The sequence below is a fragment of the Aotus nancymaae genome, unplaced genomic scaffold (genome assembly GCF_030222135.1).
Source record: "Aotus nancymaae isolate 86718 unplaced genomic scaffold, 86718_ANA_hifiasm-v0.15.2.pri h1tg000019l, whole genome shotgun sequence".
In the NCBI taxonomy this organism is placed as follows: Eukaryota; Metazoa; Chordata; class Mammalia; order Primates; family Aotidae; genus Aotus; species Aotus nancymaae.
In genome coordinates this window covers 34,131,005-34,144,333 of record NW_026988431.1, presented here as the reverse complement: position 1 = coordinate 34,144,333, position 13,329 = coordinate 34,131,005, and positions in this window count along the sequence as shown.

Below are 13,329 nucleotides of genomic sequence, written 5' to 3'. Positions count from 1 at the left end.
CCCTGTGGATGCCCTCCTTGACCCCCAGCTTTCAGGCAGTTTCTTCATACACATGCTGTGATCAGGACTCTGCTGAGTAACTGATGAGGATGTATCCTTTGCAGATCCTGAGTTCTCTCTCTGTGTAGCTCTCTGTCTCTTTGGTACTCTGATTAGCAAACCCTAGCCGCCTTGGTCTCCCTGAGCACTCAGCATTACCTCCTGAATGCAGGAGGTTTTCTAGGCTCTGCCTGGGTTCCCCTTCTGTGTCATCGCCTGGAAAGTCCCTCAAGGCAGTGAGTTGTGAAAATGGTAGAGATCCACTTCTTTGTATCCTCTCTTTCAGCAATCACTGACTTTCACTACAAGCCACTGTTCAGTATCTTAAAAAACAGTTTTATATATTTTGCCTGTTTTGTTTCTTTGTTTCAGGTAAATCTAGTCCCTGTTCCTCTATCTTGAATGGAAGTGGAGGTCCTCCTCAACGAAGTTGGCAGGACAAAAACACCTCAATGATACCATTAGGGAGTAACTTAAGATTGGAGACCATGCATTTTCTAGACCTAGAATTGTCAAAGTCTATTTTTCTTCTGGTTTAAAAACTATAGTTCATGAGGACTCACAAAGTAATGCAAATCATGAAGCAATTGTAAAAAGCATGAAATTCCAGGAAATTGGAACTGCCACTGAATATTTAGGATAGAGGGGCTCCATGGTGGAGGATTTCCTAATGAATGGTTGGGGTGAGCTAAAGGATGAGGCAGGCTGCAGAGAGGTGAGCAGCAAGACTAAGGCAGCTTCCCTGGTTACACGCCGTCACAGTATCCTAGCCCTGCATTTATGGTGCTTATGAAGTTTAGTTAAATAATTGTTAGTTTACTTGGATTTACACAAGATATTATCTATCTTACCTTACCGACTACAGGCTCCATAAGGGCAGAGCCTTTGGCACTATATCTTCAGTAGTGCTTCAGTGTGTTTGACACATAGTAGAAGCTCAATAAATACCCATTCAATAAATGGGCCAGGTGTGGTGGTTCACGCCTGTAATCCCAGCACTTTAGGAGGCCAAGGCAGGTGGATCACCTGAAGTCAGAAGTTTGAGACCAGCCTGGCCAACATGATGAAACCCTGTTTCTACTAAAAATACAAAAATTAGCCAGGCTTGGTGGCACGTACCTGTAATCCTAGCTACTTGGGAGGCTGAGGCAGGAGAATCGCTTGAACCTGGGAGGCAGTGGTTGTAGTGAGCCGAGATCGTGCCATTGCACTCCAGCCTGGGTGACACAGCAAGACTCTGTCTCAAAAAAATTAAAAATACCCTGTTGAATAAATGAATAAATAAATTAATAATGATGAGTAGAATTACGAGAGCAGGCCCCAGGCCTCCAGGCAAGGATGAGAAGAACCAGCCCTTCTAAGAATTGGAGCGCAGCAATGATGATGAGCTATGGGGTGGACAGAGCCCACAGTCCACCCTTGTGTGTGCTCAGTACTTAGCAGCTGCTCACAATTGTGCAAGTTTGCAGAATGTTCTGTTGTCCACTGTACTGTAACCAACTCTCTAAAACTTGGCAGCATTTATTTCACTCACGAATCTGAAATTTGGGTAGGGCTTGGTTGGGACAGCTCATTTCTGCTCTCTCTTGTACCAGCTGGAGTAGCTCAAAGGCTGTACCTGTGATCATCCAAAGGCTCATTTGTTACATGTCTGCCAGTTAATGCTGGCTGTCAGCTGAGGTCTCAGCAGGGGCTGTCAGGCAGAATATCTACACGTTGCTTCACATTCTGGTGGCTGGATTCCAAGAGTCAGCATCTTAGGAGAAAGAAAGCCAGTTCAAAGCCATATCACCTTTTCTAACCTGGTCTTGGAAGTCACACAGCATCACTTCCAACCCACTTTATTCAGTAGAAGCAAGTCACTAAGACCGGTCAGTATTCAAGGAGAGATGACTTGGACTCCACTTTTTGAAGGGGTGAGTGTAACAGAACGTGTGGACATGTTTATAGACCACCCTGCAGAGTGCCTGTGGAGTGCCGCCGCATGCTTGGCCGGTGTACAGTGAGGAGGCCCCAGCCCAGTTGAGGGGAGGCCATGCTGACACAGGAGTGGGTGATGATGGGACCAATGGGACAGCCTAGCATCGGACAGTTTGGGGCTCCTAGCAGGGCTGCAGGAGATCAGGGGACAACAAGCTCCCTCAGCCGGAGAGCTGGGTGCTCAATGGGGGAGGCATCCCTAGAGGAAGAGGTAATTGAGGTGTGGCAAGAGGGGAGGACACTTCCAGGAAGGAGGTACAAGGTAAGGCTGTGGGGTGGTACATGGCCTGTCCAAGCCCAAACAGCTGCTGATTGGCAAGTGGTTTGAACCTGCATTTATGTGTGGGAAGGGCCCATCTTCTTCCAATGCAGCAGCAGCAGCAGCTCTAAGAAGACAATGATGATAATAGCAATGGTTCTTCCCAGGGGAGCCAGGGACCCACAGGCTTTGGAATTGATGTGAATCTGGGCTCCCGTCTTGTACTAGTGGGGTGAATTTGTATGTGTTACTCCACTTCTCTGAAACTCAGTTTCTCTTCCATAAAATGGGCTTGATAATCCCAACCTTTTGGTGTTGCCGTGGGGCTTAGTGATAATCCTCATGAAATGACTAGCAGCGTGGGCTGCAGAGAAGGTTCTCAGTGAGTGGTATCCAGTGCTACCTTGGCAGGGCACTTTACCATTTTACATTCTGGCCTTTTCATTTGTTCCCCAAAATCACTTGAGAGAGGAAGGGCTGGGATGATCATCCTGGGTGGAGGTGAGGAGCAGGGACAGCGTGGACAAGGCATGTGTGGGCCAAGCGGCAGGCAATGGAGGTGGCATGCGAGCACCTGGCCAGTTCGGAGATGCTCCGGGTTCCTAGACAGCCCCCTCCTTCGCGTAGTGACGGACACGTTCTTCTGGCGGGAAGCACTAGGTGGCGCTGTGGGACCGCCGTGGGGAGCTAGACGCTGGAGCAGGGCGGGCGTCCTCCCAGGTGGCTAAGCCTTAAGGTGCCCTTCCCAGCCAGGCCCTCAGTGGAGCTGGGGCAGCCCGCTCCACGTTCGGCATCTCTCGGACTCACACAGAGACAGAATGCATTCTCCTTTTCATGCAGCCTCGTGCTACCTTCTCCGCTGGGACTGCAGACAGACCCTCCACCCTCCCTCCTTCCTGCCACAGAGGCATAGGGGCTCTCAGGACGGAGGAGGCTGTGAGAGCAGACAGCACCCGTTCTAGGAGAGAGGGTGACTTTGCTGCAAGGACCCTGCCTAGTCCCTAAATGCCAAAAGCTACATCTGGGCATGCAAACCCCTCTTTCTAATGCTGTAAATTTAGTGGTAGATCTCCACAACCATGTCTCTGGGAAGACTTACTTTTCTACCGGGAGGGGGCCACATTTCCCTCCCATCTAGTCTGGCACTTGGAAACCCCACCTGTGCCCACAGGTGTTTGCCATGAATCTTTCAGGGTGTGGTAGAGGAGAGAGCCTGTGTCAGGTGCCCATCAAATCTGTAAGGCAAGCTCAGCCTCCACAAACTAGTAATTTAAAGTCAGAGTGGCAATGGTAGCTTCTCTGAGGCTCATCTGCAGAGTGGAGACAGTCATCCCTACTTTGTGGGGTTGCAATGAGAAATAAATGATGTGTCTTGTGGAAGCGCTTTGTCTGCTGGAAATCTCTAGGCACCTGTGAGATGTGGTTATCACTGAAAGATAACGCCTTTGGATAGCCTTGGGGCATATACAAAGTGCGGGCAGTGAGTGCCAGGGAGATGACAGGAGGCTGGAAAGGAGACACGGGCCTTGAGCCAGGTAATTGGGGTTAAGGGTGTGAGACGAGTGGGACTCACACAGGCATAGTGATTGGAAAGTGTCAGTGAGTGGGACCTGGCCCACGTGGCCGGAAGGTGAAGACAGGGCCAGACTGATGGGGTCTTCAGTGCCTGGACACTGAATCTGAACCCAGTTCTGAAGCCATCAGGGACTATTTAGGATTCTCAATCTCCATCTAAGAAGGGGCAGCCCCCAGACAGGTCCCTCCAGCAGCAGTGGGAATGGGAAAGGGGCAGCCAGCTGGGAGGCTCCTGTAATCCCTGTGCACTTCACCCTGCTCTTAAGTGTGAAACACGTGGTTAGAAACACTGCTCCTCCTCCAGCTTCTCCTGATGGTTGAAATGGGCTTGAGGGTCGAGGTCCGCTGGTTTTTTCTGTCTCTGGAGGACAGGCCCAGCTGGCCACAGCAGACAGCCTTGACAGCTGATCCAGTGCTGTTCACACATATGCTCCACCTGCCCTGACACATGAAGAATGTTTCCAGGCTTCACCTCCCACCTCCCTTGAGGCAGGAAGACCATCCCCAGACCTTTCTGAGCTGTCTCAGAGAGAAGCCGGGTCATGGAACCATGGCAGCTCCCCACCCCCAGCGCGCGCGCGCGCACACACACACACACACACACACACAAAATGAAATGCATGGTGGACAGGGAAAGCCACGCAAGACCACAGGGCCACGTGGTGTGCTCACATGCCAGACACACACGAGAAGGAGGATGTGCTGCAGTCAGCCTGGGCTCCTCCTGCACAGAGTGGCAGGGTTGGCTTTCCTTCCATGGCAACCTCATCGCCAATCCTTGGAACTGTCGGCCAGGAGGCCTTAGATGTGGGCCAGAGGTCTTGGCCAGTGGGCTCTTCTGTTGGGAAGTAAAGGAGGCACCTGAAATTGCTTTCCATTCTCTGCCTGTGGCTGAGAATCTTTCCAAAATGCCCATCATTTTTGATAGCTTTGGATGAAACATCCCTTGAACATCAACTCTGAACCGCAGCAACAGAAAGCCTGCAGAAGGAGGAGAAGGGCAAGGGCTGGAGGAGTTGAGCTGGCCTAAAGACATTCGTGGGGTGACCTCTCTGGAGGAAAGTTGGAACCTCAGTTGATTTCTGCATGCGATCCTTCTTCCTACAGGGAGAAGGCAGAGGAAGAAGGCAGAATCTGGGGCAATAGGAGGCTCGGTTTGTTGGATTCTGGCTCAGCAAGATGAATGTTCTGAGATCCGGGAGCAATTTCATGTCATGTGATTTTCCCCTCATGGTAGGCTGGCAAGACACTTGAGCCAGAAAAGAGACTGAGAAACCAACTCCCCTCTGTGTGAGGAGTCTGTGTGCTTCAGTTTTTCCTTCTGCAATATGGGGATAACAGTACACACAGGCATTTCCCAGGGTTGTCATGAGGATTAACGGATAGATGTTAAAGATTTGGAAAAGGGCAATACACCGTTTAGTGGAGGTGGTATTTCCCCCCAGTGGAAAAAATAAACAGTATATTCTTACTAAGTACAAGTACAACCTCAGTCCCCAAAGCCGAATGAGTCTGAGAAACAAGCCAAAAGCAAACCTGGAGGGTGAGAGCTGGAATTCTCGGTGAGGCAGCCTTTGAAGTGAGGGCCTTCCCTCCCTCTGATGACTCCGGCAGCTCCCCCGGCCCTGCCTGATGAAAGGGAAGACAGGCTCTGTTGTGGTTTGACATGTGCCCCAGATGTCAGGTTGCAATGCTGTTCAGCAATTAGCTCTCAGAGGTGGCAGCTGTGTGCAGTGGAAATGGCCAGGTTTGGAACCAGGGTGCCTGTGTCCCAGTGCCAGCCATGCCCTGCATTAGCTCAGTACCCTTGGGGGAGCCGCTCAACTTCCCCAGTCAAATGGGGATGAAGCCAGCACAGGTCTGCTCCTTAGGATTGCTAGATTTACCAAATAAAAATACAGGACATCCAGATATATTTGAACTTCATATAATCAACAAATAATCATTTAGTACCAGTATATCCCATGCAATATTTGGAACACACTTATACTAAAATATTATTCAATATTTATCTAAAATTCAAATTGAACTGGGCATCATGTATTTTATCTGGCAACCCTACTCTTTCATGAGATTCTACAAGGAGTCCACTGGGTGAAGGGGCTTCAAGAATGCAAACACTTTCAAGGTCACCTTAGGAGGTATTACAGGATTGTGAACAGTAACTATAGCAACCAAAATGGCCTTTCACTTGGAGCCCTCTAATACCTCCTGCCCTTCCGTCTCTTCCTCCACTTCAGTGGAATCTCTTCATTTCTAAGGGCCTCCCCAGCTCTTCCAACCCCTGATCCTCCTCTCTGGCTCTGACTTCCCCTGTCCCACTGTCCATCCCCAGGGTCCTCAACAGACCCACTTGGGTTCTCGGAGGCTGCTGAAGTTGTCCTCTGCTCTGCCACCTCTCTGGTCTCAGTTAGCTTAGGCTGCCCTAACAAAATGCCATAGACTGAGTGGCTTAAACAACAGCAATTAATTTCCTCTAGTTCCAGGGGCTAGAGTCTGAGGTCAGGGTGCCAGCATGGTCAGGTTCCCGCCCAGGCCGTCCTCCCCCCGCAGAGGCTGCCCTCTCGCTGTGTCCTCACATGGCCTCTGCTCCGTGTGTGCACATGGATATCCCTCTCTTCCTCTTCTTACAAGGCCACAATGCCATGAGATTACAGCCCTCCCTTATGACATCATTTAACCTTAATTACCTAAGACTCTATCTCCAGATACAGTCCCATTGGGTATTAGGGCTTCAACATGTAAGTTTCAGGGGGACACAATTCAGTCCAGAGCACCCCCCTCCACTGTTGTCAATGTTGGTACAGTGGGAGGCCCAGGGGCCCATTTACCAGTCTTCCTGTGGTCCGCAGCTTCCATGGCAGACTGGATGCTCTGTTTCTCATCCTTGAGCTCAGAGGCCTCCTCTGTGCAATGGAATGACACTGGCCCTGTCTCAGAAGGATTTCTTGAGAGGAAAATGAGATGATGCTGGTAAAGTACCTAATATGGCCATGCACACAGTGACCCGAGTGCACCTGCTAGCTACCATGCCACCAGTTCACCACCCACCTCCACCATGCCAGGTGGCCTGCTGGCAGGCATCCGTGTCCCCTGGGAGGGAAAGCCTCTCCCTCACTGTGGCCTCCCTGTACCTGTTTCCACTGTTCTCACCATTCCAGGCTGCTGGTCTGGCCAGCTGCTGCCTCCTCAGTGCCTGTCATGGTTTGGCTCTGTCCCCACCCAAATCTCATCTTGAATCATAGCTCCCATAATTCCACTGTTCTGACCATTCCAGGCTGCTGGTCTGGCCAGCTGCTGCCTCCTCAGTGCCTGTCATGGTTGGGCTCTGCCCCCACCCAAATCTCATCTTAAATCATAGCTCCCATAATTCCCACATTTTGTGGAAGATAATTGAATCATGGGGGCTGTTTCCCCCATACTGTTCTCATAGTAGAGAATAAGTCTCAGGAAATGAACTAATGGTTTTATAAGGTGCTTCCCTGTTTGCTTGGCTCTCATTTTCTGTCTTGTCTGCTGCCATGTAAGACGTGACTTTTGCCTTCTGCCATAACTCTGAGGCCTCCCCAGCCATGCAAGTCTCCATTAAACCTCTTTCTCCTTATAAATTACCAAGTCTTGGGTGTGTCTATATCAGCAGCGTGAAAATAGACTAATACAGTGCTTGTCTGTCTTCCTCTCCCCAACCTTGCTGGATATACTCTCTGATGACCAGAATTCGGTCAATGTCATTGTTCCCAAAATGTAGCAGAGAAATAGACAAGCTCACACAACCAGCCCATTCTGAAGTCATCCCCAACCCAACTCAGGCCTTCCAGAAATCCAGCCCCCTCAAGGAAGCACAGCCAGTGTCCAAGGTGGGGCTGGCTCTCTGCTGCCTCCTTTTGGGGCCCCAAGTGACTTTCAAGACAGAGTACATCTGGGGATGGAGGTGGATGGAGAATCATGAGAAGGATGAAGACTGGGGTCTTTTGCTTTTGTTCTCTCAGTCCAAGGAGAAGTCAGGGTCGAGTGGCTCACTGGGAAGGACAGGGGATGAGAAACAGGAGCCTCTGCCCTGCCTCCCCAAAAGCGCTGGGCCCATCTCTTAGCCCTGCTGGCATGCAGTTTTCCTTTTGTCAGAAAGAGAGACCAACCCATGCATGAGCCACCTCTCAAAATCATTCATTCATTCATCCAACACACAGCCTGCTCCCAGGATTGGGGCACACACAGGGGAAGGACACATCCTTGCTGTTGTGGGGGCTCCAGGCCACAGGGAGGGATGGAGATAATGCAGCCACAGTGCAGTGAGAAGAGCCTGGACAGAGGCAGGTTCGGGACACACAAGAGAGCATGGGGCGGGGGGAGGGAGCTGGCTCCCAACGCGAGCAGACAAAAGGGAGCAGTCATGCAATGTGCACCAGTGACAAAAATTTAAAAGTCAGCCATCTCATATGTTGGCAAGGATATGGTACAGTAGGAACATCCCATTCTGCCAGTAGGAGGCCCATTTAGTTCAACTTCTCCAAAAACACTAGAGACATCCATTCCCTAAGACCCAGAAATCCCACTCCTAGGTATGTGACCACATCCACATGTGCACGGGGAGATCTGTACTGCAGCACTCCCAGCAGCAATGCTCATAGAAGCCCCAGCTGGACACAGCTCCCCGAGGGCCAGCAGTGATAGAATGTGAATGATTAAACAGTGGCACATTCACACAACAGAATGCTACACAGCAACGAAAATGAACATGAGGCGGCTGCATGCAATAATAAGGACAAATCTCATAAGCACAGTGTTGGCAAAAGAGGCCAGATGCATAAAAGTACATACTGCATGGCTCCATTTGCATGAAGTTTTGAATATGCAAAACTATATTGCTTTAGGATGCACATATGGGGTAACAAATCTCAAAATGAAAACCAGGACTAGCACCAAATCAGAAAGGTTTACTTCCACCTAGTGGTTTCTCTAGGACGGAGGTTCTCAACTGGGGATGATCTGTCAATGTCTGTAGGATATCTGTCAATTTCTGGAGGGGTATATTCGATTGTGACGACCCTGAGGTGGGGTGGGAAGCAGCGTAAACATGCTACTGGCATGTACTGGATGCTACTGGCCAAGGATGCTGCTAAATATCCTACAATACAGGACATCCCTCCCCACCCCACAGCCCCAGCACCAAGGAATTATTCTCCTGCCATGGCATAGTGCTGACCTTGAGACATCCTGGTCTAGGAGAAAATGGAAGATGCTCATATGTGGCTTCTAAGATCCTGGCAATGTACATGGGTGGTCATCTAAAATGCATCCTTTAAGTTCTACATAAAGATTTTATATACTCTAAAATAATTATAGGGAATGCAGTTGGGTGTTTGAGAAGATCAGCAGGGAGGCCCATGAGATGAGGTCAGCCTTGGCATCTGGCCACAAGGGGAGCCCAGGACCAGAGCTATTGCTGGGACACCCCTCACAAGGCACTTCAGATACCTGGGCAGCCTGACATTGGCCCCAACAATCTCCCAAGAAACTGGCACACAGAGGGGCTCCCCATGCTTAGGACAAGTGCCCTGCCCAGTGACGGGAGTCCTCTGGGCTCTGCTTTAGTGTGGGGTACCGCAGAGGCCACAGGGGGCCAGGTGGAGAGAAGGCCTGGCTGGCTGCCCTGCCGCCACTCTCAGGAGCGTCTGGGGCCCGGGGCTTCATTGAGGCATTTTTGGTGGTACCCAGAACTACATCCTTTCACATCCACATATGGGGGAGCCCCCCAAACAAGCTGAGCTTTTTCACTCCAAGATTAATAAGGAAGACAGCAGGAACACATACTGGAATTCACACTCAAACTTGTGTTTGAATCTTGACTTGCCACTTACAAGCAGTGTGACCTTGGACAAGTGACTTGATTTTGCTGAACCTCCGCTTCATTGTGTGTAAAAACTGATGTCTATTGCATAGCACTGGCATGAGGAAGAGATAAAACGATGTCAGTAAAATGGCCAGACCAGCATCCAGGGTATAGTAGCAGCTACTAAGTGGCAGCCATGACTCGTCACTGTCAGAGGCAGCACAGCCAGTGACACGCTGAGGTGTGTGGCTGGCAGTGGCTACCATGGGCTCTCCACCTCACTCTATGTCATGGTTCAGACCTCGTGTCCTCTACCTGTATCCCTGCTAATAGCCTTTGGTACTGACTGACTTAAAAATTATTAGCCCCTTTGGGGAAACAAAGGAAGGAATTTGGGTCCAAGCCTGGGCAAAGGCTTTGAAAGAGAACTGTGCTCCCTGGACACGGGCACTGGTGTGAGAGCCTGCATATCTGCTTCCACCACCTCCACAGACACCCTGATTCTCTTGCCAGGATCTCAGCTCTGTTTTGTTTCACAAAAAAGACCATGTGCCGGATCAGTTAGGGGCCCAGCAGGCAAGAGATGGCTCACTTGATTTAGGATCATTTGAAGGGAATGTAACTGATCAACTATTCAAATAGCATGACCTTGGACTTTTGAGTGAGATCTAGGGACACCTCAGGGACAGTACAGATTCTGAAAGGGCAGGAGGATGAAAGGGTTACCAGAACGTGGAAGGGGAGCCCCCACGTGGTCCAGGCAGGGATGCCTGGACGGAGCTGTGACCTTCAGTCCAGGGACATGAGCAGCCTGCTACAACCCTGCAGGATCTGCTAGAGGAATAAATACTCCCACTCATTTCTCCCCTGCCTTTGGATCTCCTGCTGGCACAGGAACACAGTGGGTAAGGGGGTCTTCAAGCAGTCCCTTCTGGTCAAACTCCTGGACACAGAACAGGATGGCAGAAGAGTGGGTGTAAACAGAAAATACTCAGCACAGGTGTGTTTGAAGGGGGTTTCCTTCAAAGGGGGCTCCATTTGGAGACTCTCTGTGTTGATGGGTCTCTTCCTCCTATGTCAGTCTTATGAAGACTAATGTTTGAGATTTTAAAAATCAACTTTATTGAGGTGTAATTGGCACACGATAAAATGCATCCATGTTAGATGTACCCTTTGGTGGGCCTTGTGGAATGTATACAGCCATGTAGCCCTCACTACAATCAATGCACAGAACACTCCCGTCACTCTAGACATCCTGATTCCCTTCCCCATCAGTGCTCCACGCCAGGCTTGCCTCTGAGCAGCCACAGAGCTGCTTCCTGTCACTATAGATCAGATTTGTCTTTTTTGGAGATCCATATAAATGAAATGACCCAGCACATACTCTTTTGTGTCCGATTGATTTCACTCTGCATGATTTTGAGATTTATTGTGTATACTGGTTGTTTATTGTTAGTATTCCATTTGTGCCAAAATGTCATGACTTATTTATTCCTTCACCTATTGATGGACATTTGGGCTGTTTTTAGGTTTTTACTATTAAGACTAAAGCCTCTATGAATATTTGCAGAGGAGACTTTATATAGACAAATGTTTTCATTTCTCTCAGGTAAATATCCAGGAAGGAGATTGCTGGGTCACGTGATAAGCATCTGTTTAACTAGATAAGGACCTGCTAAACTGTTTTCTTAAGAGGCCTTATTTTTTGAAACCCACCAGCAAAGTATGAGGGTTCTAATTGCTCCTCATCCTTGTCAACACTTAGTATCTTTAACATTAGCCATTCTAGTGGAGAGGAGGTGGTGATATCTCATTGTAGGTTACCTTGAGTTTCCTCTGACTAAAGACATTCGGCATCTTTTCATGTGCCTGCTGCCCATTCAGAGATCTTCTTTTGTGAAGCGTTTCTTCAAATCTTTTGCCTTTTTTTAGTTGTCTGTATACTTAACATTGAGTTAATTCCTCCCAGTTTATGGCCTGTCCTTTTGTTTCTTAACAGTGCAACCCGAAAACCAGAATTGTTTTAATCTCTCATTAGGGCCCTTCTTACATATGACTGGGTAAGAAGGGCCAATTCTCCTTACCCTGCCTCACTCCAGGGTTGCCAGGTTCTCTTTTATCGCACAAGTTCTCAAAGGAGAGAAGCTGGCTGGAAAAACCACCTCTGTGTCAGCTGAGAGGAGCCCACAGACGCACTCTGTTTCTTCCCCTGGCCCAAAGCAAACACAAAGGCGCAGCTCTGGGGGCTCAAGATAGGGACCCTGTTGAAGCTGCTGAGTCTTCAGCCACTTGAGCCAAGTCCTACCCCGGTGCCAGCCCTTGGACCATGACACCCTTCGCAGGCATCTCCTGGCTGAGTCCTCACTGCCACCTGTGAGGTGGAGTCACTGATCCCATTTGACAGATGAGGAATTGGAGGCACAGACTAGTGTGTCTGTCAGCAGACAGAACACGTCTTTTTTACAAAATGAATTTCATATAAGGCACTGTTAACCGGGGCTTGCAGAATAGAAAGGCAAAGGGGAATGCTGACACATGGCAGAGGTAGTCACAGCAGGCATACGTGAAGCCCTCTAATAAATCGATAATAAGGAAGCAATGCAATTGTTTCAAACAGGCCAATGATTTGAGCAGACACTTCAAAGAAAATATAGGGATGGCAAATAAGCACACGAAAAGATCCTCAGGGTCAGTAATAACCCCTAGGGCTGAGGGAACAAGGGTGAGAGCGTGGGCTTATAAAGATGCGGACACTTGGGAGGGGGCTGCAAGGTTGAGACCCAGATTTCTGAGGGGGTGTCTCTGAGAGGACCCCATAGGAGAGGCTCTGGGAATGGGTTGGAAACTGACAGCCGGAACCAGTGGCTGCTGGGGTGCAGGGCCATTGCTGGGGTGTTGCTAACAGGAAATAGACACGAAGGAGCAGGCCCCTTGTCCGTCCACCAGTGGTGCTGGCTCCCTCTGGCGCCCCCTCTTGGTCGAGACTAACAGGGAGCTCCGGCAAGGCGTACTGATTTGTGGAATCTCAGAGCATCACAAAGGTTGCTGGCTTGGAGCTGAGAGATGATGGCTTACTAACTAGCATCATAGATAAAGTCATTTGCCCAGGGAGTATAGGTAGTAAGTGGCAGAGTTTTAAACCAAGGAGCATATGGCTCTGAGGCTGGTGCCCAGCTGGGGGTTAGGAGGAAACACTGGGCAGTGCCAGCCCTGGAGGCCAGGCTGACAAGTTCTGTGTGTTGGGCACTGGAGCAGAGGCAGAGGGCTGGGCGGCAGCACCACAGTGAGTACCAGAGACCCAACACGGCTCCTAAGCATGTGGGGCATATGGGGGACACCGTATATGCTGCTGAACTGGGCCCCCATCTCAGCCCAGATGAGACAGGAAGACAACCAGAGTGAAGTGAGGTCCTGGCTCTGGGCTCTGCACCCATGGGTCCTGCGATGCCCCTGCCTACCTGAGCCAGGAGCTGCAGCCAGGGGACAAGCAGAGCAGAGCCCAAGGGGCTGGACATTTACACTTCCTTCCTCATCTCAGACACTGCCCCTCTTCTTTGGCCAAAGCCTTCCCAGGACAAAGCCATTGAGGTCCCAGATGGAACATTCCAAGATTTATTTGCAGTTTTCTTCTGAAAATAGCTTCTCT